At 40.5% G+C, this 25,088-nt stretch overlaps 1 protein-coding gene across 1 annotated transcript in view; it reads right to left on the reverse strand.

Annotated features, from left to right (window-relative positions):
* The window catches only part of LOC123755654 (carboxylic ester hydrolase), a 113,924-nt gene extending 89,341 nt beyond the window's left edge, over nt 1-24,583 (reverse strand). Inside the window, exon 1 of the mRNA XM_045738383.2 lies at nt 24,444-24,583. The gene's annotated coding sequence lies outside the window, so the exon portion shown is untranslated. The remainder of the gene's footprint in view (nt 1-24,443) is intronic.
* Between the last annotated feature and the right edge of the window lie 505 nt (nt 24,584-25,088).

The following is a 25,088-nucleotide window of genomic DNA, read 5'->3' on the forward strand; positions in this document are numbered from 1 at the left end:
TTGCTAATGTTTACATTGTCTATCTGAAGCTGAATTGCATTTCTAGATTTGCTTCCAAATAAGATGTAGTAGGTCTTTTCTATGTTAAGTGTTAGTTTGTTGGTTAACATCCATAAGTGGACTTTGTTTTAGTTCATTATTAACAACATCATTTAGTGTAAGTGGGTTTGGGTTAGAGTAGATGAGGGTAGTATCATCAGCAAACAAAATAGGTTTCAGAATGTTAGAGACATTAGGCAGATCATTGATGTATATAAGAAATAGGAGAGGTCCCAAGATGCTGCCCTGTGGCACTCCAACGGTTATTGGTAGAGTGGGAGAGGTTATATTATTGATGGCTACACATTGCTGTCTATCACTAAGATAGGATTGGATAAAGTCCAGTGCATGGCCTGGGATTCCATAATGATGGAATTTACGTAAGAGGTAATTGTGATTAACAGCATCAAAGGCCTTTCTCAGGTCAATGAAGAGTCCAATCGGAAACTCATTTTTGTCAAGGGCTGAGTAAATTATATCAAGGAGACTAATAATTGCATCGTTGGTACTCTTTTGGGAGCGGAAGCCAAACTGACAGGGGCTAAGAATGTCGAATTTTACGAGATAGGAGTAGAGCTGTTTGTAGATAATTTTTTCAAATATTTTTTATTGTATGGGTAGGTTTGATATTGATCTATAATTGTTTATGTCTGCCGGATTACCTCCTTTATGAACTGGCGTTACTCTTGCTTTTTTAAGGATATCGGGGAAGGTATGACACTCAAGGGATTTGTTGAACAGCAGAGCTATAGGTGGCGCAAGGGCATGGGAGGCGCTCTTGTATACAATGGATGGGATTTCACTGATGTTCCCAGCTTTGGTTTTTAGTGAGTGTATGATGGACACAACATCTGTCGGGCTGACTGGTGAAAGGAGAAGAGAGCTTGGATAGCTGCCTGAGAGATATGTGTTGATATGTGGCTGAGTCTGTGGGATTTTACTGGCAAGGTTAGCACCAACCGATGAAAAGAAGCTATTAAATTCATTCGCCATTTCTAAATCAGTTGACGGTGTAAAGCCATCCTTAGAGAGTGTTATTTGGTTGTGGGAGTGTTGTTTAGTTCCTAAGATATTAGAAATGGTATTCCATGTGCTTTTCATGTTGCCTTTTGCTTCTTTGAATCAAGTCTCATAATATGAAAGTTTAGCTTTTCTTATGATACTGGTAAGCACTGATGAGTACCTTTTAACTACTTCCTTTGTAACTAGACCAATCCTAAATTTCTTTTCATATTCATGTTTTTTGTTGATTGATTTGATTATGCCACTTGTGAGCCACGGATTGTTTTTTTTTTTGTTAGTTACTTGTTTGGTAAGGAGGGGACAGTGAGTGTTGTAGAGGCTTAGAGTTTTGGAGAGAAAGAGGTTAGTTAATGAGTTTATATCCTGTGTATTATTGAATTCAGATTCCCAGTTAATATTGTGAAGTGCATTAGAGAGATTGCCTAAAGCTGATTCACTGTGTAGCCTGAATGAGAGTTTCTTGCTTTCTGGTGGTATTGTGTCCATGTTTGCTATGAGGAAGGTAGGATAGTGGTCAGTTGTTCTGTCATAAATTACCCCAGATGTAAGGGGAGCTGTTATATTAGTCCATAAGTGACCCAAGGTAGTGGCAGATGTTTGAGTGACTCGGGTGGGCTTGGTGATTGTGGGGATTAGCATACAGGAGTGCATGCTGTTACGGAAATAGTCAACTTGAGGGTTGTTTTGAAGACCCAGGTCAATATTGAAATCACCTCCCAGAATGATGTGATTTTTGTTGAGATTGTTATTTATGATAAGATTCCTTACATTGTCTGAGAATGAAGCTATGTTGGTATTAGGAAATCTATAGATGGCACCGATAGTCAGGGAGGATTTAAGGGATTTACTGGAGAACTTTACAAAGGTATATTCACAATAGTCGTCTCTATCACTAATGACACTATTGCAGATGAAGGTATCTTTGTAATATATTGCTGTGCCACCTCCGTTTTTATTAGGCCTACAGTTATGAATGGCTTTATAACCAGCTAAATTGTAGAGTTGGGTATAGTCTTTACTTAGCCAAGTTTTGTTAAAATGATGAATGATAAATTAGTACCAAGTGCTGTGAGTAGTGCATTTATATCATCAAAATGTTTACCAAGTGACCTAACATTTTGGTTGTAAGCTGATAAGCAGGTGCTATTTAGGAGTTTGTTTTTTGCAATATTTGCTGTGTAATACCTGCAATAATGATGATCAATGTGCTGATTTGTGTGAAAATGATACAGAAGATTTCGATCAGGATCAATATCAGTAAGCATATAGATGCAATAATGTCACAATACAATAAGATAAGCAATTACAGGAACAGATAAATACTAAATCTGCTGTAAATAGTAATTATAGCAAAACACAACAATAAATGTAAGTACACAAAAATTAGAAACAATTTGAAGTAGAGTAAAGATTCCCGTAGATAGCCAGGAAGGAGACAGAAGTTAGGTTAAGAGAGAAGAAAAAATCAGTAGACTGACAGGAATAATATATAGCAAAAAATAATGAGACAAATAATAATCGTAAAGTAAAAATAATCTTAAAAATAAATTATTTAATATAGCTTAGTTGTGAACCTATAATTAGTATGAACTTAAGAAAACAAAATGAGCTCAATAATTAATTACAATAAATGATGCATAAATCAAATTACAATTAAATTTAAAATTAAAAAAAAAATAACAGGGTAAGATTATATTTATGAGCAAGAATTTACTAAGACACTGAGGTAGATGCTTACATAAACACTAAGTCTGCTATAATTAGAGAATTATTATAACAAAACACAATAAATGCAAGTATACAAAAAATTGAAACAATTAGAAGTAGAATAAAGATCACTAGATAGTCATGAAGTGTGAAAAGTGCGACTAGAACCGCGCGCACCAGCTGTCCAGGTGGGCCTAATAGGCTCAGGTGGCCAGCTGGTTGAGGTATGTAGGCCTTCCGGTATGTGGGGTGCTTTTTTCGCGGATGTTTGGCGCGCGCCGGACACGTGTGAGCGTCCGGTGTTTGGTTATGCGGTCGGGAATGTTGGGGGGTCATGTTGTGTGGTATATGTGGGAGAGTAAGGAATAGGAGGAGAAGAGTAGAATAGGGGGTATAAGAGTAGATGAATATGTATGGGTGTTTGCCGTAGAGTTAATCCTGTGTGTGTAGATAAATAGTTTGATTAATAGATGAGGCTAAGTAAGGCTATGTAGAGGGGGTGGAGGGGGGGGAGGGTCCCAACATAGGCTGGTATGTTGAGGGGTGAGGGAGGGGGCTTCCCCTCGACCTGAGTGGGTCCTGAGGGGTAGGAGAGCAAGGGACTTAAGATGAGGAGGGAACAGCTGTTTGCGGTTTTGTGTTTTGACAGTGGGGGTCATTATTTTTCTAGGTGTCAGACCGGGTTGTGTTGGGAGCTGCACCAGGGCGGATGTGGTCGTCTCCCTTCCACCCCACTACCCCTCAGCTCCCCCCCTCGACAGGTGAGAGCCTGTATCACCTATCAATTTCACACACTCACTCCGTGTGTGAATCCATACCAATCAATAACTGAACCAATCTATAACTGCTCTGCAAATCAAAATACCGAGAATGTGGAATGACCTTCCCATTCATGTCAAAGGCTATATCTCTCTCAACCAGTTCAAGAGAAAACAAAGTATTACCTAATAAACTCCATGTAATCTACCTTACCTCCTAAATGTCAATCCATGTCTTGCTATTTCCAAACATTATTGATTATTGAACAACTTGTTTAACTGCTGATATTTGTCCTGTGTCAACTTAAAGAAAATTGTAATCTTCTGTATTTTTAGTTAAAATTCCTTCTGCTGCTCTATTGCATTTTGTGCTGTTCCATCAATCACGTACTTATTATCATTCTCTTTTTCTTTCTTTTTTAATTCAATTTATGCTTTTGATCTCAATTAGTATTAAATTTTAGTCAATTTTTTTTATTTTTTCTCCCTCACCTTGCCCGAAACGCTGTGCATATTAGTGGCATCAGACATTGTATGTACTGGCTCTATTATTAATCTGACATTATGTTTGTAGCTCACTTTCAATGTATGTATCTTTACCTGAATAAATATCTTATCTTATCTTTTTGTCCAATACTTTAATTGTACATTATTTTTATTGTCCTCTAGCCGTACCCGGCCACGCGTTGCTGTGGCTCAGCAACGCACAGCAACCTTCCCAGTCCTCCCCACCATTCCCCCCCCCCCTCACCCGTCTCCTCGGCCTTCCAACCATTTCCCACTCCACCGTCCCCTCTTCCTTTCCATCATGCCCCACTCCCTGTCCCTTTGTCCTCACAACCATTCTCCATTCTCCCATCCCTTCGTCCCCACAATCCCAAACTCCCCCGTCCCCTCGTCCTTCCCCACCATTACCCCCTCCCTTGTCCCCTCGTCCTCCCCACCATCTCTCACTTCCCTCCCCTCGTCATCCCCACCATTCCCTACTCTCTTGGGAAAAAATTGGGAACATCAAGTGATCTAATGTTCCCATCACTGAAATATAAGAAAAACAGTAAAAAAATGAAATGAAAATAGGTAAAAAATAAAAATTAAACTATACTCACGAAATGAACAGTATGGTAAACAACACAGCTCAATTCCAATGCAATTCACGCAAAATAATTAAATCAAAACGAAAATAAATCAAAATCTATGAAAATTCAATTCATCAATGCAATCAGAAACATTGAAATGGAATAGTAACATATTTAGTATAGCGTGTGTGTTACTCTTACATGCAACAGATGGCGTTGTTTTTCAAGAGAAGCATAGTTTTACCTGTCACAGGTGTGGCATCTATTCTTATACTTACGAAACGAACGGTATGGTAAACAACACAGCTCAGTTCCAAAACAATGTCACACAAAATAATTCAATAAAAAATAAAATAAATCGAAATTTATGAAAATAAAATTTAACAATGCAATCGGAAACATTGAAATGAAATTCGTGACATATTTAGTATAGCGTGCATGTTGCTATTATGTGCAACAGATGGCGCTGTTTTTCAAAAATGCATGTTTTTACCTGTCACAGGGGTGGCGTCTATATAGTAGGTATATTAAAAGACGCGCCTATTCGAATGCAACGTTGAGTCAAAATTTCAAAGCAATCAGTGAAAAACTTTCGGAAATTACAGCGTGTGTTGCTCTTACATCCAACAGATGGCGCTGTTTTTAAAACACAGCATGTTTTTTTCTTGTCACAGGTGAGGCAAGTATATAGTATATATATAAAAAGATGCGCCTATTCGAATGCAACGTTGTGTGAAAATTTCAAAGCAATCTATAAAGAGGTTTCGAAGATTTCCCTCACATGAAAAAAACTGTTTTTGAGATAGAGCATGTTTTTTTTTTTTACTGTCACAGACGGGACATCTATATAGTATGTATATAAAAACATGCTCGGATGCGAATGGAACGTTGTGTGAAAATTTCAAAGCAATCGGTGAAGAACTTTCGGAGATTAGCGGTTATGCACAAACGAACATTTCCATTTTTATTTATATAGATGGTGACCTATGTTATATGCCCCAGTAAACTGGTGTATTTTTGCTAGCTTTTTACTTTACCCTAGACAAGTATTGATTTTAGCCAGGCTATGGATTCCAGTGATGCTGTGAAGCATGAAGTCATGACAGCAAGTCCCAGCTGTGTCTGGATACAAGTGACAGGATGAACAACCCAGTTGGTTTTCTTCCTATTTGGGGGGAGGGGGAGTGTTGTATTTCTTATATTTAATACATACTGCTATGGCCGTGTGTCCACTCACAGGATGAGCGACGCTGCCCAATAAACTCGCCCCTCGGCGCAAAACTTAAAAGAGAAAGCTCTTACGAGAATGATAAGGAGGTATGTGAAGAACTCTACAAAAGACTTCAGGAGGTCTTTACATTAAAACTAGTTTGGAGGCCAAGGTTACAAGACGAAAGGCCAGAGGAAATAGTGGATGGCACAGTAGTCACAGAAGATATGTCAATGTCGTCTAAGTTGTCAAAGACTGATGTTGTCAATGTAATCAACCAGAGCTTTAATATACCAATGTGCTTTAATATACTTACTAATCTCTCTCATCTCATTTTTTTTTTCTTGCATTGTATCTGTTATCATTTTATTAATTCTGCTAGAATTTACCTACTTAAAATTATCTGTTAGATTAAGGACCTGCCCGAAACGCTGCGCGTACTAGTGGCTTTACAAGATTGTAAATACTATGCTATGTATTCTCTCTAACCCAATGTACATTCTTGTATATTAATAAATAAATAAATAAAATAAATAAAAGATGTAAACAAATATCCTGGAGTAACTAGACGTGACAAAATCAATGTGGCTAGACATAATCTCACCATGGCTACCCAGGGAGGCTGCAGAAGTACTTTGCCACTTGTTGTGTAATTTTTTTAATAAAACCCCTTGAGATGGGAAGTCTCCCAGATGTCTGGAAAAAGACAAACGTAGTCACAATATTCAAAAAAGTGATAGAAAGGAGGCACTAAACTGCAAACCAGTGTCATTGAAAAGTACTCCTTGTAAAGTGCTGGAGAAACTAATCAGGTTGAGAATGGTGGAGCTTCTTGAGAGGATCGACTTTGTGACAAAAAATCAGCATGTATTTAGCAATGGAAAACCGTGCTTGACAATCCTGAATTAATTTGATGACAATGTTACTAAAATAAGACAGGAAAAGGAAGGCTGGGTAGACTGTATTTTTCTAGACTGTTAAAAGACTTTTTACACTTTCCCATGAAAGACTGTTGTACAAGATGGAGAACCAGGCTGGGTTAACTGGAAAAACACTGAACTGGGTAAGGGAGTATTTGAAGCACAGAAAACAGTCACAGTTAGAGAGGAGGTTTCAAATTGGAGGTCTGTAACAAGTGGATCCGGGGCCCACAAAGCTCTGTCCTGGGACCGTTGCTGTTCCTAATTGATGTGAACGACTTATAGTGAGTGAGCTCAGACATGCCAGTGTTTGCAGATGATGCAAAGCTGACGAGGATTGACGTGAAAACATATGAGGACTGCAGAAAGTTACAGGAGGACCTTGACAAACTCCAGGAGTGCTCAGACAAATGGCTGCTGGAGTTCAATCCCAACAAGTGTAAGGTAATGAGGATAGGAAAAGGAGAGAGAGCAGACTAGACGGCATCTACACCAAACGGGAAAGGCGGTTACAGGAACCAGAAAGAGAAAAGGATCTGGGAGCGGATATAATTCCGACTCTGACATCGGAGGCACACACATAATACTTAAACAGGATAACATCGGGAGCATATGAGACACTGGCAAATATAAGAACATCATTTAGGAACCTAAATCAGGACTCTTTCAAAGCAATCTACACAACATATCTTCACCCAATATTGGAATACGCAGACCCAAAAGAGCCAAGCATGAAAGAACAAAGATAGAAGATGCACTAACCAGGTAAAACATCAACGAACCTATGTGCTACATCCACCTAGCTAGCTGCTAGCGATTCAGGCCCCTGACGAGGGAGACATCAAGAACGTGCCAATCACAGACATCTACAGTATCACCTGCAAGTCATATCCAAGGTGATTGGGCCACTGATCAGTAACTTCCCCCTCCAACTGGTATTGTGTTTCTTAATTACATTTTCTACGTGCTCAGCCCAGCCTTCCGTCCCCTGCTTACCAGCTCTATGGTATATGGAATGGAAATTGGAATACGCGTCATTGGTATGCAGTTTCACAAGGTATGGAATACGCACCTTGTGAAACATAGAGCCAATGTATCTTGTGGTACCCAATCCAACAATATTAGTATTTAAGACATGCAACTTCACCAGGGAAATCATTTCCATCAATTTATATTGTAGTTGCAGACGATGAGTCACAATAACGTGGCTGAAGAAATGATGACCAAACCACACTTTTGCTACAATGTAGCTATAAATAATCTAACCTTATCTGTAAGATTAAGGACCTGCGCGAGACGCTATGCGTGTTAATGGCTTTGCAAGAATGTAAAAACACCAATGTTATGTACTCTCACAAATCCAATGTACCTTCTTGAATGTAAATAAATAAATTAATTAATTAATCGATATAAATAAAACTGGAAATGTTCGTTTGTGCATAACCGCTAATCTCCGAAAATTCTTCACCGATTGCTTGGAAATTTTCACACAACGTTTCATTCGCATCCGGCCAGGTTTTTATATACATACTATATAGATGTCACGTCTGTCACGGTAAAAAAAAAAAAACATGCTTTTTCTGAAAAACTGTTTTTCATGTGAGGGAAATCTTCGAAACCTCTTCACCGATTGCTTTGAAATTTTGACACAACGTTGCATTCGAATAGGCGCATCTTTTTATATACCTACTATATAGATGCCACCCCTGTGACAGGTAAAAACATGCGATTTTGAAAAACAGCGCCATCTGTTGCACATAATGGCAACATGCACGCTATACTAAATATGTCACGAATTCCATTTCAATGTTTCCGATTGCATTAATAAATTTTATTTTCATAGATTTCGATTTAAATTTTTTTTATTGAATTATTTTGTGTGACATTGTTTTGGAACTGAGCTGTGTTGTTTACCATACCGTTCATTTCGTAAGTATAAGAATAGATGCCACACCTGTGACAGGTAAAACTATGCTTCTCTTGAAAAACAACGCCATCTGTTGCATGTAAGAGTAACACACATGCTATACTAAATATGTTACAATTCCATTTCATTGTTTCTGATTGCATTGATAAACTGAATTTTCATAGATTTTGATTTATTTTCATTTTGATTTAATTATTCTGTGTCAATTGTGTTGGAATTGAGCTGTGTTGTTTACCATACCGTTCATTTCGTAAGAATGGTTTTTTATATTTTTTCATATTTTCATTTCATTTTTTAACTGTTTTGTTTATATTTCACTGATGGGAACATCAGATCACTTGATGTTCCCAATTTTCTGATGGGAACATCAGACCATTTGGGAAGACATCGGACGAGGGAGTGGGGAATGGTGGGGAGGACGAGGGGAGGGAAATGAGAGATGGTGGGGAGGACGAGGCGACAAGGTAGGGGGTAATGGTGGGGAAGGACGAGGGGACGGGGGAGTGGGGAATGGTTGGGAGGCCGAGGAGACGGGTGAGGGGGGGAATAGTTGGGAGGACTGGGGGGACCGGGAATTTTGCTGTGGCTCAGCAACGCACATGCGTTGCTGAGCCACAGCAACGCGTGGCCGGGTACTGCTAGTTATTTAACAAAATTGAAAAAGTACGGAGGTTTGCAACTAGATTAGTGCAAGAGTTAAGAAAGCAAATTTATGAACAGGCTGATGTAACTAGATCTCACAACTCTAGAGGATATAAGCAACAGAAGGGATATGATCACAACTTACAAGATACTCAAGAGAATAGATAAGGTGGAAAAGGGTAGCCTCTTCAGACTGAGAGAAAGCTAGACAAGAGGATACAGGTAGAAGCTGGAAACACATATGAGCCGAAGGGACGTAAGAAAGTACTTATACCTTGTACGAGTAGTTATCAAATGGAATGTTCTGAGGGAGTAAGTTGTGGAAGCCATCCCTTCCACAACTCTAAGGTCCGATTCGACAAAGAATTTGAAAGTCAGAGAAGTAAGCGTGAAACGCAACAGGTACAAGGCTAATAGGTGGGGCATAAAGAAACTAAACCCCACTCCCCCGTAGACACTAATAGCTAAGAATCAGTAGGTAAGTACTCAAATAATCCCAAGAACAAGCACTGGTAGCCAAGAACACAAATAATCCCAGCAAGCACTGGTAGCCAAGAACACAAATAATCCCAGCAAGCACTGTTAGGCGTGTACACAAATAATCCCAGCAAGCACTGCTAGGCGTGTACACAAATAATCCCAGCAAGCACTGTTAGGCGTGTACACAAATAATCCCAGCAAGCACTGCTAGGCGTGTACACAAATAATCCCAGCAAGCACTGCTAGGCGTGTACACAAATAATCCCAGCAAGCACTGTTAGGCGTGTACACAAATAATCCCAGCAAGCACTGCTAGGCGTGTACACAAATAATCCCAGCAAGCACTGTTAGGCGTGTACACAAATAATCCCAGCAAGCACTGCTAGGCGTGTACACAAATAATCCCAGCAAGCACTGTTAGGCGTGTACACAAATAATCCCAGCAAGCACTGTTAGGCGTGTACACAAATAATCCCAGCAAGCACTGTTAGGCGTGTACACAAATAATCCCAGCAAGCACTGCTAGGCGTGTACACAAATAATCCCAGCAAGCACTGTTAGGCGTGTACACAAATAATCCCAGCAAGCACTGCTAGGCGTGTACACAAATAATCCCAGCAAGCACTGCTAGGCGTGTACACAAATAATCCCAGCAAGCACTGTTAGGCGTGTACACAAATAATCCCAGCAAGCACTGCTAGGCGTGTACACAAATAATCCCAGCAAGCACTGTTAGGCGTGTACACAAATAATCCCAGCAAGCACTTTATTATTATTATTATTATTTTCTACCACAGACGTGGCCACACATTTACAATGCTATCCAGCATATATACATTTTCTTCTGTCCTCCATGGACAGGGTTAGAGATGTGTTAAACATATAGTTCAGGGGTTTATTGAGCAATCAACTACAGAAGGTGATTCGGTGCTTTTAAAATGTTAAGCTAACCTACATCCGTAAATACATAGATACACAGATTTACGTATGCCCTACATAAAGTGTTCGATGTGTCTTTTACATAGTGTCATTAATGTGCATTTACAAAGGTGAAATGTAATTCTGATCAGCTTCCATATATACTTTATACACATACATATACATACACACACACACATATACGTACATATACATATATACATACTGGTGTATACTGGCAGCAGGTTTTCTTTCAAACATGTTTCATTGAATATGACCGCATATTCTGTATTTATTATTTTCTGGTTTAGGGCTTCTATCCCTCTAACTATTTTCTTAGCATCAGGGCTTTATTGAAATAGGAGTTCTCCAAAACTCATTTTCGTACTTTTAAGGTGAAGAAAAGAAGTGATTTACTATAGAGTGTATTACACTTATTTATATAATTTGCACAACGTTTCGAACCTCCATGGTTCATTCTCAAGTGAACAGATCTTACAATACTAGTTGATTTTATACCCGCACTGGGTCAGGTGATAATACAATAAAGGTGAAAACATGGGGGGATACATAAGGGATAAATGTGAGGTGAAACATAGAGGTAACTGCAGAAGGCTTATTGGCCCATACGAGGCAGCTCCTATCTAAACACAAAGATTAATCCAGTGTAATTGGCCTATTATGTTGGACATTGTCTTCTGTGTTGGCATCGATATGTTCTTGTCTTGTCCTTACTCTCATGGTGGGTAGAGTAAATAGTTCCGTGATTTGGGTGTTCATGGTAGGTCGCTCTATTCTTATGTCAATTGCCTCGAGAATTTGTAATCTTCTTGTAATTTGCAAGAAGATTACAAATTCTTGAGGCAATTCACATAAGAATAGAGCGACCTACCATGAACACCCAAATCACGGAACTATTTACTCTACCCACCATGAGAGTAGGTAAGTAATTCAATTAAGCCCTGATGCTAAGAAAATAGTTAGAGGGATAGAAGCCCTAAACCAGAAAATAATAAATACAGAATATGCGGTCATATTCAATGAAACATATATACATACATATACACACACACACATGCATTCACATACATTTGTCTCCTTTACTCTGACAACCAGCAAGCACTGTTAGGCGTGTACACAAATAATCCCAGCAAGTACTGCTAGAAGGCACACATAATCCCAACAAGCACTGGTAGCCAAGTACACAATTAATCCCAGCAAGCACTGCTAGGAGAATGCACACATAATCCCAACAAGCACTGGTAGCCAAGTACACAAATAATCCCAGCAAGCACTGCTAGGCGAGTACACAAATAATCCCAGCAAGCACTGCTAGGAGAATACACAAATAATCCCATCAAGCTCTGCTAGGAGAGTACGCATATTCCTCCTCATGTACGCAGATACTCTTATCATACACACACAACTTACACACGGGACCAAGCCTCGGGAGATAAGATCCCACCATCAATATCTTCCTCTGGGGGTAAAAGTCAACAGGTTGCGGGGAGGGATTCCTTGCTGCCCTCCATCGCTGCTGATAAGCCTCAACAGCAGCTCCGTCTTATCTAGTGGCTCCAGACACACGCTAGCGTCTTCAAGGCCACTGAACACGACCTCTTGACAGGCAACTCCGGCAAGTTCACTGCACCAATGTATTCAACGATTCGTGTGTGAAGTTACAAACAGTTTCTCACTGATGTGATTGTATTAGTATTTTTGTTTTGTTCCGTTAAGTTTAACAGTGCTAAGACAAGGACTTGACATGTAAGGTCTCGTTGCTGGATAAAGATATGCTGCTGGGGAGGACAGGTTGCTGGGGAGGACAGGTTGCTGGGGAGGACAGGTTGCTGGGGAGGACAGGTTGCTGGGGAGGACAGGTTGCTGGGAAGGACAGGTTGCTGGGGAGGACAGGTTGCTGGGGAGGACAGGTTGCTGGGGAGGACAGGTTGCTGGGGGAGGACAGGTTGCTGGGGAGGACAGGTTGCTGGGGAGGACAGGTTGCTGGGGAGGACAGGTTGCTGGGAACGACAGGTTGCTGGGGAGGACAGGTTGCAGGGGAGAACAGGTCTACAAGCACACCACGCTACTTCTATCTAGCAAAACATAATAAACTTAGCTCCTGCAAAGTTTACTAGTTTACTTTACTTGCAAAGTTTCCTTGTTGACCGACGTAAGGCTTTTGACTCCATTAACCCCTATAACCTTCTTAAACTGCAACACTAAGGAGTCAGAGGTCACTCCCTCCAATACTTACACTCTTGCCTCAGAGACAGGCTCCAGTATGTCTCTGTGAGTGATGCTACTCCTCCCACCCTATCCATTAACATTGGTGTTCCACAGGGCAGCATGCTTGGCCCTCTCCTCTTTCTCAATTACATCAATGACCTTGCAAATGCCTCTCAACACTTCAAGCCAATTCTATTTGCAGATGACACAACTTTCATTTTCTCCAGTCTAAACCCTCTTTTTCTTAATGACACAGTGAATACTGAACTAAAATAAATTCACTGATTAAATTAACCTAAGAATAAACAATATTCAGATTAGTAACAGTTTAGATGGTAAATTCCTTCTTGTTCTCATTGATAACAAGTTGAATTTCGAGTGCCATACAAAACATAGCCAAAAAAATAAATTCTAAAACAGAATCTTAATCTGTTTTTTAAAATCAGATAATATGTACCTTTCTCTTCCCTAATAATGCTTTATTACTCGCTCAGTTATCCTTATCTCACCTATGGTATCTGTTCCTGGGGTTCTATTTCCCAAAAATATCTATAACCTTTAATTTCTCAAAACACAAATCCCAATTATAAACATTTACCCAAATTATTTAATATGTTGGATATAAAGTCACTACACATCCTCTCAAGTATAGCCTATAGCCCTCTCTCTCTCGATGACCTACAGTGGAAACAAGCCTCTCTTCCCGTAAGACTTGGGGGCCTCGGAGTTCGAACAGTAACGCAAATCTCTGTACCAGCCTTCCTGTCTTCCTCCTCGACATTAAACAACCTTGCGAATGAATGAAATTCTACCTGCCTACTTACATCAGTTGGCAGGCGTACACGATCCCAATATTATACACTGTGCCAACGAGTGGGCCTCTCGAGCAGGTCCATCACCTCAACCATCACCATCAAAAGCCCACAAGCAATCCTGCTGGGATGGCCCCATTGTAGACCAAGTTGCAGCAGAGTGCCTGGGTGCTGCAACAACACAACACGACATTGCTCGCCTCACAGCAGTAGCAGCCTCACATGCAGGGGATTTCTTGTTAGCAACCCCGATGTTGGCAACTGGCACATGTCTTCCACCACACGCCCTCCAAATTGCTGTGGCCCTCCACCTTACTGCCCCAATCCACACCAAATATAGACGAGGTGGTGGCCAATAGGTACGGCCACCATGGCCTACTCTGCCAAAGCACAGGGGGATAGCACTCGAGGCACAGCAAAGTTAACGACATTATCAATAGGAGCCTCACCACATCTGGCTGCCCAGCTGAAAGAGAGCCCCATTATCTAACGCCCCGTAACTCTGAGGCTATTATTGGTTTTCAGGAAAACTTGGCTTATTAGGCAAATCGAGCCTTGCATAGTAGGCCAGGTACTGCTTTCTGGCTACTAGGTACAACATATATATATATATATATATATATATATATATATATATATATATATATATATATATATATATATATATATATATATATATATATATATATATATATATATATATATATATATATATATATATATATATATATATATATATATATGTCGTACCTAGTAGCCAAAACGCAATTCTCAGCCTACTATGCAAGGCCCGATTTGCCTAATAAGCCAAGTTTTCCTGAATTAATATATTTTCTCTTTTTTTTTCTTATGAAATGATAAAGCTACCCATTTCATTATGTATGAGGTCAATTTTTTTTTTATTTGAGTTAAAATTAACGTAGATATGTGACCGAACCTAACCAACCCTACCTAACCTAACCTAACCTATCTTTATAGGTTAGGTTAGGTAGCCGAAAAAGTTAGGTTAGGTTAGGTAGGTTAGGTTGTCGAAAAACAATTAATTCATGAAAACTTGGCTTATTAGGCAAATTGGGCCTTGCATATAGGCTGACAAGTGCGTTCTGGCTACTAGGTACGACATATATATATATATATATATATATATATATATATATATATATATATATATATATATATATATATATATATATATATATAACTGAAAACTCTCACCCCAGAAGTGACTTGAACCCATATATATATATATGTATATATATATATATATATATATATATATATATATATATATATATATATATATATATATATATATATATATATATATATATATATATATATATATATATATATATATATATATATATATATATATATATATATATATATATTGGTGTATACTGGCAGCAGGTTTTCTTTCAAACATGTTTCATTGAATATGACCGCATATTCTGTATTTATTATTTTCTGGTTTAGGGCTTCTATCCCTCTAACTATTTTCTTAGCATCAGGGCTTAATTGAAATAGGAGTTCTCCAAAACTCATTTTCGTACTTTTAAGGTGAAGAAAAGAAGTGATTTACTATAGAGTGTATTACACTTATTTGTATAATTTGCACGACGTTTCGAACCTCCATGGTTCATTCTCAAGTGAACAGATCTTACAATACTAGTTGATTTTATACCCGCATTAGGTCAGGTGATAATACAATGAAGGTGAAAACATGGGGGGATACATAAGGGATAAACATAGGGGCTGCAGAAGGCTTATTGGCCCATACGAGGCATCTCCTATCTAAACACAAAGATTAATCCAGTGTAATTGGCCTGTTATGTTGGACATAACAAAACATAGTTTTGGAGAACTCCTATTTCAATTAAGCCCTGATGCTAAGAAAATAGTTAGAGGGATAGAAGCCCTGAACCAGAAAATAATAAATTTATATATATATATATATATATATATATATATATATATATATATATATATATATATATATATATATATATGTATATATATGTCGTACCTAATAGCCAGAACGCACTTCTCAGCCTACTATGCAAGGCTCGATTTGCCTAATAAGCCAAGTTTTCCTGAATCAATATATTTTCTCTAATTTTTTTCTTATGAAATGATAAAGCTACCCATTTCATTATAAATGAGGTCAATTTATTTTTATTGGAGTTAAAATTAACGTAGATATATGACCGAACCTAACCAACCCTACCTAACCTAACCTAACCTATCTCTATAGATTAGGTTCGGTGTGGTAGCCGAAAAAGTTAGGTTAGGTTAGGTTAGGTAGGTTAGGTAGTCGAAAAACAATTAATTCATGAAAACATGGCTTATTAGGCAAATCGGGCCTTGCATAGTAGGCCGAGAAGTGCGTTCTGGCTACTAGGTACGACATATATTATATATATATATATATATATATATATATATATATATATATATATATATATATATATATATATATATATATATATATATATATATATATATATATATATATATATATATATATATATATAGATAGATATAGATATATGTATATGTGCGTGTGTATTCATAGTGCATGTGAATGTGTATTTGAATACACTATGTATTCATAGTGAATTTCATAGTACTCACTCATAAATAGTGAGGGTGTAGGTGTGTGTGTGCGTGTGTACTCACCTATTTGTACTCACCTATTTGTGCTTGCGGGGGTTGAGCTTTGACTCTTTGGTCCCGCCTCTCAACTGTCAATCAACTGGTGTACAGATTCCTGAGCCTACTGGGCTCTATCATATCTACATTTAAAACTGTGTATAGAGTCAGCCTCCACCACACCACTGCCTAATGCATTCCATCCGTTAACTACTCTGACACTGAAAAAGTTCCTTCTAACGTCTCTGTGGCTCATGTGGGTACTCAATTTCCACCTGTGTCCCCTTGTTCGCGTCCCACCAGTGTTGAATAGTTTATCCTTGTTTACCCGGTCGATTCCTCTGAGGATTTTGTAGGTTGTGATCATGTCTCCCCTTACTCTTCTGTCTTCCAGTGTCGCAAGGTGCATTTCCCGCAGCCTTTCCTCGTAACTCATGCCTCTTAGTTCTGGGACTAGTCTAGTGGCATACCTTTGGACTTTTTCCAGCTTCGTCTTGTGCTTGACAAGGTACGGGCTCCATGCTGGGGCCGCATACTCCAGGATTGGTCTTACATGTGTGGTGTACAAGATTCTGAATGATTCCTTACACAGGTTTCTGAACGCTGTTCTGATGTTAGCCAGCCTCGCATATGCCGCAGACGTTATTCTTTTTACGTGGGCTTCAGGAGACAGGTTTGGTGTGATATCAACTCCTAGATCTTTCTCTCTGTTCGTTTCATTAAGTACTTCATCTCCTATTCTGTATCCTGTCTTTGGCCTCCTATTTCCACCACCTAGTTTCATTACTTTGCATTTACTCGGGTTGAACTTCAACAGCCATTTGTTGGACCATTCACTCAGTCTGTCTAGGTCATCTTGTAGCCTCCTACTATCGTCCTCAGTTTCAATCCTCCTCATAATTTTTGCATCATCGGCAAACATTGAGAGAAACGATTCTATACCCTCTGGAAGATCATTTACATATATCAGAAACAGTATAGGTCCAAGGACTGACCCCTGCGGTACCCCGCTCGTAACGTCTCGCCAATCTGAGACCTCACCCCTCACACTGACTCGTTGTCTCCTGTTACTTAGGTACTCCTGTATCCAACGGAGTACCTTCCCTTTCACTCCAGCCTGCATCTCCAGTTTTTTCACTAGCCTCTTGTGTGGCACTGTGTCAAAGGCTTTCTGACAATCCAAAAATATGCAGTCTGTCCACCCTTCTCTTTCTTGCCTTATTTTTGTTGCCTGGTCGTAGAATTCAAGTAACCCTGTGAGGCAGGACCTGCCATCCCTGAATCCATGTTGATGCTGTGTTACAAAGTTCTTTCGCTCCAGGTGCTCCACTAGCTTTCTTCGCACAATCTTCGCACACATCTGTGTGTGTGTGTGTGTGTGTGTGTGTGTGTGTGTGTGTGTGTGTGTGTGTGTGTGTGTGTGTGTGTGTGTGTGTGTGTGTGTGTGTGTTTGTGTACTCACCTACTTGTGCTTGAGGGTGTTGAACTTTGGCTCTTTGGTCCCGCCTCTCAACTGTCAATCAACTGGTGGACAGGTTCCTGAACCTTTTTGGCTCTATCATATCTACACTTGAAACTGTGTATGGAGTCAGCCTCCATCACATCACTTCCTAATGCATTCCGTTTGTCAACCACTCTGACACTAAAAAAGGTCTTTCTAATATCTCTGTGGCTCATTTGGGCACTCAGTTTCCACCTGTGTCCCCTAGTGCGTGTGCCCCTTGTGTTAAATAGCATGTCCTTATCAACCCAATCAATTCCTTTGAGAATCTTGTATGTGGTGATCATGTCCCCTCTAACTCCTTTTTCTTCCAGCGACGTGAGGTTTAACTCCCGTAGTCTCTCCTCGTAGCTCATACCTCTCAGCTCGGGTACTAGTCTGGTGGCAAACCTTTGAACCATCTCCTGTTTAGTCTTATGGTTAACTGGATATGGACTCCAGCAGGAGCTGCATACTCTAGGATTGGTCTGACTTATGTGGTGTACAAATTTCTGAATGATTCCTTACACAAATTTCTAAATGCCGTTCTTATGTTGGTCAACCTGGCATTATCTGATGTTATCCTCTTGATATGGGCTTCAGAGGACAGGTCTGGCGTGATATCAACCCCCCAAGTCTTTCTCTCAATCTGACTCATGAAGAATTTCATCTCCCAAATGATACCTTGTATCTGGTCTCCTGCTCCCTATACCTATCTTCATTACATTACATTTGCTTGTGTTAAACTCTGACAACCACTTGTTTGACCATTCCTTTAGTTTGTCTAGGTCTTCTTGAAGCTTCAAGCAGTCCTCCTCTGTCTTAGTCCTTCTCATAATTTTAGCATCGTCCGCAAACATTGAGAGAAATGAGTCTATACACTCTGGGAGATCATTTACGTTTATCAGAAACCGGATAGGACCGAGTACAGAGCCCTGTGGGACTCCACTGGTGAATTCACGCCAATCTGAGGTCTCGCCCATCACTGTAACTCTGCTTCCTATTGCTTAGGTACTCCCTTATCCACTGGAGCACCTTACCAGTCACTCCTACCTGTTTCTCCAGCTTATGTACCAGCCTCTTATAGGGTTCTGTTTCAAAGGCTTTCCGACAGTCTAAGAAAATGCAGTCCGCCTAGCCTTCTCTTTCTTGCTTAATCTTTGTCACCTGGTCTCAGAATTCTATTATGCCTATGAGGCAAGATTTACCCTCCCTGAACCCATGTTGATGGGTTGTCACGAAGTCTCGTCTCTCCAGATGTGTTACTAGGGTTTTTTCTCACAATCTTCTCCATCACCTTGCATGGTATACAAGTTTTAAGGACACGGCCTGTAGTTCAGTGCCTCTTGTCTGTCACCCTTTTTGTATATTGGGACTACATTAGCCGTCTTCCATATTTCTGGTAGGACTCCCGTCTCCAGTGACCTACTATACACTATGGAGAGTAGCACGCAAAGTGCCTCTGCACACTCTTTCAATACCCATATTGGGATCCCGTCTGGACCAACAGCCTTTCTCACATGTCGGAAAATCCGACACCATTTAATAATAATATCATACAGACAGATAAGAGCTGTGTTGTATAAACAAGTTACCCATAGAAAACGTAACTTGTAGTGGAATTACCGTTTAAAGAAAACGGGATATCATCACCACATACTATTATATTCTCCACCTATTATGGTGGGAATTATTCTTAAATACATTAGTCTTTGGACTTTACCATCATAAAAACATCTTATATAAATTAACTTAATTATCAATATTAAAGTAGAGTAAATGTGACCCTTCTATCACTTTCTGACATGTGGACAATGTAAGCCAGGCGTCAGAGGGAGGAAGGAGGGCAGCCATTGTTTATACGAGACCAGAGGCTCACACGGGAGCAAATTCGGCTCCTGTTAAATTTACTTGGACGTAGTGTTATGGAAACTAAAAGTGTACCATTATCAACACGCTGTCTACAAATTCAAGTTAAGTGTCTATCCGAAACCCGTTTATCATTCATTTATGGCCATTAATGTCCGGATATAGGGTGACCCGGTTAGAGCACGTGGAAGCCTCAAACTAAAGGTAATTAAGCCAGGTCTTCAATGTTCCATGTACAGTTTTCTCTGATATAGCTTGTCATATATAGAATCTGGCTTTACAGCTAGCGCCCTTTTGACAGGTCAAGACGAGGAAGCAAGATTTTGTGCACCAGTTACTGGGTGATATGGAAGCTACCTCAAAGAGGATAATTTGGTGTCTACACCCTAGTTATACCTGGTGGACTAACCTGTACTATAAGATAAGGAACCTTTTCAATGTATGTAGTCTATTCCTGTAGTTTGATTGGCTGCATATATTAATTTAATAAACCCCCCCTAATGTGTAGAGGATCGATTTGTGAGATTATGAGATTATTGCAGAAATACAGTCCACTTATCATTATACAAATTGCTATCGAAGTATATAAATTAACGTAAATATAAATTCATATAAATTAAATAAATATAAATCTCACAGGTCGGTTCCCACATCACATCCAGATCCAACAGGTGTCTCTTGACCTGTTCTCTCGTAATTTCGAACCCATCCAAGGCCGCCTGGTTTACTGCCCCCTCTCCTTGCACAGTGACCTCACCTTGTTCTCTTGTGAAGACCTCCTGGAACCTCTTCTTGAGTTCTTCATACACCTCTTTGTCATTCTCTGTATACCTGTCCTCGCCAGTTCTAAGTTTCATTACCTGTTCTTTTACTGTTGTTTTCCTCCTAGTGTGACTGTGGAGTAGCTTTGGTTCGGTCTTAGCTTTACTTGCTGTATCATTTTCATAATCTTCCTCTGCTTCTCTTCTCACCCTAACATTGTATCTCTCTCTGCTTTCTGGTGTTCTGTTATTTCGGAAGTTCCTCCACGGCCTTTCGTTCAGTTCCTTTGCTTCCATACATGCCCTATTAAACCACAGATTCTTCTTCTTTTGCTTCTCGGATTTTTGGGTGACATAGTCCATCATGTCTTTTACAGACTTAGCTCTAAGGTCTGTGTCCCATGGTATATCCCTTAGGAAACTTCTCATCTCCTCATAATTTCCCTTTCGGTATGCCAGCCTTTTGTTTCCTAGTTCTATTCGGAGGGAGATAAATCCCAGCTCTACCAGGTACTCAAAGATCAATAAACTGTGATCATTCATTCCCAAGGGGTGCTTCCAACTTCCAAGTTGGTGTGTTCAACAAGTTGAAGACACCAACTTCCCTATATCCCACTCATTTAGGGTAAATATCAGATCAAGCATGGCTGGTTCATCTTCCCCTCTCATCTTTGTCGGTCCCTTGATGTGTGTGTGTGTGTGTATTCACCTAGTTGTGCTTGCGAGGGTTGAGCTTTGCTCTTTCGGCCCGTCTCTCAACTGTCAATCAACTGTTACTAACTACTAACTATTTTTTTCCCAGACACATACACACACCCAGGAAGCAGCTCCGTAACAGCTGTCTAACTCCCAGGTACCTATTTACTGCTAGGTAACAGGGGCATTCAGGGTGAAAAGAAACTTTGCCCATTTGTTTCTGCCTGATGCGGGAACCAGGCAGAACCAGCCTCTTTTTGAGGTGCAGCATGTGTGTGTGTGTGTGTGTGTGTGTGTGTGTGTGTGTGTGTGTGTGTGTGTGTGTGTGTGTGTGTGTGTGTGTGTGTGTGTGAGTGAGTGAGTGAGTGAGTGTGTGTGTGTGTGTGTGTGTGTGTGTGTGTGTGTGTGTGTGTGTGTGTGTGTGTGTGTGTGTGTGAGTGAGTGAGTGAGTGTGTGTGTGTGTGTGTGTGTGTGTGTGTGTGTGTGTGTGTGTGTGTGTGTGTGTGTGTGTGTGTGTGTGTGTGTGTGTGTGTGTGTGTGTGTGTGTGTGTGTGTGTGTGTGTGTGTGAGTGAGTGTGTGTGTGTGTGTGTGTGTGTGTGTGTGTGTGTGTGTGTGTGTGTGTGTGTGTGTGTGTGTGTGTGTGTGTGTGTGTGTGTGTGTGTGTGTGTGTGTGTGTGTGTGTGTGTGTGTGTGTGTGAGTGAGTGAGTGAGTGTGTGTGTGTGTGTGTGTGTGTGTGTGTGTGTGTGTGTGTGTGTGTGTGTGTGTGTGTGTGTGTGTGTGTGTGAGAGTGTGAGTGTGTGTGTGTGTGTGTGTGTGTGTGTGTGTGTGTGTGTGTGTGTGTGTGTGTGTGTGTGTGTGTGTGTGTGTGTGTGTGTGTGTGTGTGTGTACTCACCTAATCGTACTCACCTAATTGTGCTTGCGGGGGTTGAGCTCTGTCTCTTAGGTCCCGCCTCTCAACCGTCAATCAACTGGTGTACAGATTCCTGAGCCTACTGGACTCTATCATATCTACATTTGAAACTGTGTATGGAGTCAGCCTCCACCACATCACTTCCTAGTGCATTCCATTTACTAACTACTCTGACACTGAAAAAGTTCTTTCTAATGTCTCTGTGGCTCATTTGGGTACTCAGCTTCCACCTGTGTCCCCACCCGTGTTAAATAATCGATCATTGTCTACCCTGTGAATTCCCCTGAGAATTTTGTATGTGGTGATCATGTCTCCCCGAGCTCTTCTGTCTTCCAGCGACGTGAGGTGCAGTTCACTCAGCCTTTTCCTGAGTGAACTCCTGCCTCTTAGTTCTGGGACTAGCCTAGTGGCATATTTCTGAACTTTATCTAGGTTCGTATGAAATAACATAAGAACAAAGGCAACTGCAGAAGGCCTGTTGGCCCACACGAGGCAGCTCCTATTTATAACCACCCAATCCCACTCATATACTTGTCCAACCCGCGCTTGAAACAATCGAGGGACCCCACCTCCACAATGTTACGCGGCAATTGGTTCCACAAATCAACAACCCTGTTACTGAACCAGTATTTACCCAAGTCTTTCCTAAATCTAAACTTATCCAATTTATACCCATTGTTTCGTGTTCTGTCTTGTGTTGATACTTTCAATACCCCATTAATATCCCCTTTGTTATGTCCATTCACCCACTTGTAAACCTCTATCATGTCGCCCCTAACTCTTCGCCTTTCCAGTGAATGCAACTTAAGCTTTGTTAATCTTTCTTCATATGAAAGATTTTGAATTTGGGGAATTAACTTAGTCATCCTACGCTGGACACGTTCAAGTGAATTTATATCCATTCTATAATATGGCGACCAAAACTGAACTGCATAATCTAAATGGGGCCTAACTAGAGCAAGATATAGCTTGAGAACCACACCAGGTGTCTTGTTACTAACGCTGCGATTAATAAATCCAAGTGTCCGATTTGCCTTATTACGAACATTTATGCATTGATCCTTTTGTTTTAAATTCTTACTAATCATAACTCCCAGATCCCTTTCGCAATCCGACTTCGCAATCTCAACACCATCTAGCTCGTATCTTGTAACTTTATCATCATTACCTAACCTCAGAACTTTACATTTATCAGCATTAAACTGCATCTGCCAATCCTTTGACCATTTCAAAACCCTATCTAGATCAACTTGAAGTGATAGTGAGTCCTCCTCCGAATTAATTTCCCTACCGATTTTCGTATCATCGGCAAATTTGCAAATTTGGTTTTGCGTACTTCACATCTACACCATAAGGAAAAGGCAAATGCAGAATCTGACAGAGAAAAAAAATCAGAGTGGATTTACTTCCAACACTTACAATAGAAACACACATGAAGATTAACATCAGCAGCATATGAGACGGCAAACACTAGATTCACTTAAAAATCTAAATAAGTACTCTTTCAAGGCAATTTTCACCGCCTGTGTTAGACCAGGACTGGAATATGAAGCACCAGCCTGGAATCCAAACCTTATGAACCGCACAACAAACATTGAAAAATGCAGACTTTTGAAACGAGATTAGGGCCAGAAAATTAAGTGAGAGTAAGTGAGTGTTAAGCTACGAGTATAGGTTAAGGGAACAAACATCTCACAAGCCTACAGGGGAGAAGATTCAGAGGGGCTATGATCACAACATACAAGATACTGAGAGGAATAGACTAGGTGGACAAGGTGGGAACAAATTAATTGAAGTAATGTAAGGAAATACTGATACCCTGTACGGGCGGCGGTGTAGTGCACTTAAGGAAGATGTTGTGGAAGCCACCTCTATCCACAACTTTAAGGCCAGATTCGAAATAGAATGCCATCGTCTAAGTAGCTAAAGTATAAAGCAATATTTACAAGAAGGACAGTAGGCGGGGGACCAAGAGCTAGAGCTCACGTTCCCGTGAGCACTGTTAGGTAAGCACGAGCCACCGCCGAAACTGTCGCTGATGACAAGAGTCACAAGCAACAACAAACAAATAGTTACACATGACACAAACTAATAATATAATGCCAAAAAACATTATCGTTAAATAAACGATAAGTGAAATTAAATATGTTAATAATTTCTTTTGTAAAAAAATAATTAATTAATGCTTCACAGACGATGAGCTAAAGTGTGGTAGACGTATGAAAGATACAAAGCTTAAGAAACAAATTCCAAATAAAGCAATAATCACAGCTTAAACAATGTTCACGAATGTGTGCAAGTAATGAGCGGCGCGTGTGGGAGACGCCTTACCTGAGGTGGTGATGAAGCAGGAGTGGCCGGCCGCTCTGTATCTCCCTTTATCTTACTCTCCACTCTCCCTCCTCACCATCACCACGTCACACCACGTAGGGCGTCTGCTGCCTCACTGGACACCACTCCGGATAACTAGATCTGTGGACCGGGAATCGATCTCCGGCGATAGCGGAAACAAATGGGCAGAGTTTCTTGCACCCTAATGCCCCCCTGTTACCTAGCAGTAAATAGGTACCTGGGAGTTAGACAGCTGCTATATCTTGATAGATTGATAGTTGAAAGGCGGAGAGAAAGAGCCAGAGCTCAATTCCTGCAAGCACAACTAGGTGAATACATCCCTTCCATTACACACCCCGCCTCTCCCACCCCTCCTCACACAACCTGCCCCTCTCCCCTCCATCACCTCACACAACCTGCCCCTCACCCCTCCATCACCTCCTCACACAACCTGCCCCTCACCCCTCCATCACCTCACACAACCTGCCCCTCACCCCTCCATCACCTCCTCACACAACCTGCCCCTCACCCCACCATCACCTCCTCACACAACCTGCCCCTCACCCCACCATCACCTCCTCACACAACCTGCCCCCTCACCCCTCCATCACCTCCTCACACAACCTGCCCCTCACCCCACCATCA

Source organism: Procambarus clarkii, chromosome 55 (genome assembly GCF_040958095.1).
Source record: "Procambarus clarkii isolate CNS0578487 chromosome 55, FALCON_Pclarkii_2.0, whole genome shotgun sequence".
Lineage (NCBI taxonomy): Eukaryota > Metazoa > Arthropoda > Malacostraca > Decapoda > Cambaridae > Procambarus > Procambarus clarkii.